The sequence below is a fragment of the Eucalyptus grandis genome, chromosome 8, assembly GCF_016545825.1.
Source record: "Eucalyptus grandis isolate ANBG69807.140 chromosome 8, ASM1654582v1, whole genome shotgun sequence".
NCBI classification, from domain to species: Eukaryota; Viridiplantae; Streptophyta; class Magnoliopsida; order Myrtales; family Myrtaceae; genus Eucalyptus; species Eucalyptus grandis.
In genome coordinates this window covers 37,252,644-37,257,116 of record NC_052619.1, presented here as the reverse complement: position 1 = coordinate 37,257,116, position 4,473 = coordinate 37,252,644, and positions in this window count along the sequence as shown.

Here is a 4,473-nt window from a genome sequence, read left to right as displayed (position 1 = left end):
TGGAAAAGAAAATGTCTAATGATTTTGGCCGTCAAGTCATGGTAGCTGTTTACTCTATCATTGAGAGGGTTTTTTTCCTGGCGTGGAGAAATGGAAACTGTAATACATCAAGATTGGCCCATACTGATTCTCATATTGCAAGCTTTTATTGTTGCTATTAATTTCATAAGTTTGGTATTTAATAAGATGGGTAATGGAACATTCTTAGATAACTTTATTTATTAAGCTGTCCCTTTTATTGTTGCTATTAATTTCATAAGTTTGGTATTTAATAAGATGGGTAATGGAACATTCTTAGATAACTTTATTTATTAAGCTGTCCCTTTTTGCTCTTTCTTTAACTCTCTCAAGGTCATTACAAGGCTTTGACGAGGTTGTTATCTTCCCTTCCATCTTCACACCCTCCCAATTGTTTCGTGAACATCCTTCTAATTCATTTATTTGAAATTTAGAACTACATCCTCCATATTGGACTTGTATAATATATATAATTTTTGCTCTAAATTAGGAAATGCATAGCATGTTATGGTATAAAAGAACTGTCCTCCCAGTTACTAAAGAAATTGTTGCTTTTGTTTAAAACTGTTAAAAAACTGACCTAAAAGTTTAAGCTGTCATCAAGCATGTAAATTAACAAAAGCAGTAAAAATTTTACTTCTTTTTCTGGCTGACTTTTGGAACTTTGCAACGTTTCAGCTCTCCTGCTGTTATGATTGCTTGCAAGGTGCCTTCTTTTGGCTCTATGAAAATATCTAGACTAGATAAATTGTCCTCCCAATCTTTTGCCTGATTATTTAGCATTCTGGATTAGCCGCGTATATGGTTCATTTCAAGAAGGCTTTCTTTCCTTGTTTCTACTGTTAAATTGCTATAACATGAGATAGTTGACTTTTTTCTTCTTGTCATGCCAGTGTTGCACAAATGTCAAAAGTATACACTTTCCTATGGAAAGAAGTTGATACTTCGAGAAAGAACATTGTTGAAGATCTCATCTCAGAGCCATTTATATTCTTTCCTTCTTTATGTGCCTCTGGGTTTGAGGATGTTGTGTTGGGCTCATTTTTGTTGCCAAAAGAAGTTTGTTGGAACGATTTAACTGGGTTTCTGAACCAAATGGAAGAAATTGATTCCAAGTCTGGGGCAATTGGAGCAAAGCATAGCCTGTTGAGCAGGACATTGTGCAACATATATCCGGGCTTGCAGGATTTTTTTGTCAATATATGTGGGGTTGAGGAGACTCCTTCTTTCCAAGATCATTTCCAAAATTTGGTCCGTTTATCAACTAGCGTTTTGCCTTCGCAAGCAGCAAAATATGTAGGTACTCCTACAAGTTGTTTATTTATGGTTTATTCAAGTGTCACTAAGTAGCCCATTTTTGGCTTTATGCATCAGGTTTTCAAGGTTTTTCTGAAGTTGGTAGATGAACTGAAATGTGGAAAGGTTAGTTCTGAAGATATTTCTCAAGTTAGTGGATATCTTAAAAAATCAGAATACACCGTGCTTCCCACTCTTCGTAATAGGTGGGTTTCTCTGCACTCTTCCTTTGGAATTGTGTGCTGGTGTGACGATGAGAAGCTAATGAATGAATTCAGCATTTTGGATAAAATTGAACTTATACATTTTGGGGAGCTTGTTGATGATGAGAAAGAGATGATTTATGTCAAACTGCCCCTTCTAATGCATGCTCTGGGGATTCCTGCATTTTCTGAGGTAATTTGCTTACCTGCAACTCTATTTTGCAATGTAGTATGGAAGGTTTTATCTAGATTCGGGTAGGAACTAGGGAAGTATAGTTTCGATGTCCACTTATCTCCATTTTGCGTTCACACAGTACTAATTATGCGATGTACTTGCATGAGGGATTTTATCATGACATATATGTTTTTGACAAAGATCGCTTTTTAGATGTTGTTTAACTAGCTTTGCTGGAATCATTTGAACCACTTGTGGTTTTGGCCAGAATTTTACTCTCCCTCAGATACAATAGTGTCTTGTTAAGGAGTACCCCAAAGCACTTTTTAACAACACCTAATAAAAACAATATCTTCATTTTCAATATATTGGTTGTGCATAGCACGAGGAAAACAGTACTTTGGAAATGACAAAGTTTTCTTTATTTGGATGTTAATTGAGTGCCCTTTGGGTCATTAACAAAATCCTATACAATAATCTACAGTGGAATATCTACGTGATGAGCAAAGTCCTGGACCCAAATTATTCAGAGATGTGCTAGATTGTTGAAGAGTGGGCTTTCAGTATACATGACTGTTCCTAATTAAGTACTATGTCCTTTTAAGAGAATCAAAATCATTGCTCTTTAGCATAGAAAGATGACTAGGCAATGCCATTTTATGTTCAGGATATGGGAGAGATGGACTTGTAAGAAAGAAGATAGTTTGAAAAGAGTGTCTAGCACATCTCAGCATTTCATGTTGAATATTTGGTGCTTTGCTTAGTGGTGCTATGTTGTAGCTAAAGTTACATGATTTTAGTGAGTGATATTTCCATATGATCTAGTGATTAGTGAAGAAAATGTTTTCCACACATATGCAAATGTAGAGTGGAAATACCTCCCTTTACTATATGTTCCATGTGAAAACTATTAAATTCAACAGAAATCCTTAAAAGAAAAAAAAAAATAACAACAAAGAGTGGAAAAGATTCTTTGACCTACTTCGCGAAAAGTAAACTTTGGTGTTTCTAAACTTATCCCCTGTTTTGGCCTTCAAAGGTCTGTCAATGCTATACTGGAGGATCTGTAACTTCTCATAAGCAAAAGCATTGTACCCAAAACACTGCCGATAGGAACAAACAAGGGTGCCAGGTCTGGCAGTATTTGCATTTATCAGAGTGATGTTGGGAAATGATTGTCGTGCATATTACCAGAGAAAAGAACCAAGAAGCAAGCAAAATAATACGTGACCCCTTGTTGACCAAGATATTTTTTGCTTATATTTGTTCAGTAAGCAGTGACCAAGGTTTAAATGATAGAGAATGGGATATAAAACAGAGACTACAAGTGTAGAGCGACATCGATATGTTAATTTTGCATTAGCTGATTGACTTAGATATGTAGAGACACAATGCAGACTTTTGTTGAATGACCATATCAAGTTCAGAATAGATTTCTGATTGAAGTATTTGGTTTACTAAAATGGATTTAGGAACCATTGTTCATACAAAAGTACATTAGGTCCTACACTATTTCAAAGCTTTAAAAAGAAATTGTGCTTTATTTACTAAATAGTTTTAGTGAAAAAAACATATTTCTTGAATTGGTTCAACTTGTATTCTTTCAATCTGTTGTCTAGGTTTTGGCCAAAACAAAAAAATCTGTTGCCTAGGTTAGTTCTGGGGATTGACACTTTTTTCAAACAAAACGTTTAAGTTGCCTCCATTTTACAAGAGCATGTCAAGCATTAACTTAGTTGTTAGTTATTATAGCAAATTCTTGACTAGCAAGTACATCACAAACACATTATTGAAATCATATGCTTGGGGACCGCGAGATTTTCATGCAAAATAATTATATTTTTTTACTTTCTCACACTCAGCATTTATGCAGGTTGTAACTTGTGAAGCTATATATGACGGTCAAAGGGATTCTAGCTTCAAGGCTTCGTTTATAAAAAACTGGGTTCTTCCTTATGCTCGACGTTATATTTACTATGAACATCCCAACGCATATGCCAAACTTAAACAGTCTGGATTTTCTAATCTGAGTGATTTGCATGTTGTTGTTGTGGAGAGGTTATACTCTAGGAATATCATAAGGGATTTGAGCATTGCTTCTGAAAAGCAAGTGGAGACCACGTCAGTTCTTCAGGTATGTACTAGGAATTCAGGAATGTTCTGGATGTTTCTTTTATCTTTGTTAAACCAAAGAAAATGTAAAGCAACCTTCAAGCATCATGGTATGGATGGAGGATAGTTTTATTTCTTAGCTTTCTTTTTCTTTACATATACATATGTGTGTGTGTGTGTGTGTGTGTGTGTGTGTGTGTGTGTGTGTGTGTGTGTGTGCGTGTGTTGTACAGAATAAGAATATCACTTAACTATGTCTTATTTTAAATTCAGTCCAACTCCAAATCTTGTTGGAGTCATCCGATTTTAGACATGTTTAATCTGTTGCATACTTTGGACTTGCATTGTTCTGATGCTGGTGATGTTATTGACTAAACCGGATCTATGATTCATTGACAACCAAATATGGGGGAAGGCTCTTCGCTCAAGCTGTATAGGACCACATTCTTATGACCTAGAAATGAGCTTCCTTGTCGAGGATTATAATGACTCCCTTAATTTTGACAGGGCAATACTCTATTTGTCACTCCAGAGTCTGATTCTCATGCCTTGTACATGGAGATTTCTCGTCTATTCTTTGATGGCACTGCAAACATTCACTTGGCAAATTTTCTTCACATGATCACAACAATGGCAGAGTCAGGTTCTACAGAGGAGCAGGTGGAGTCT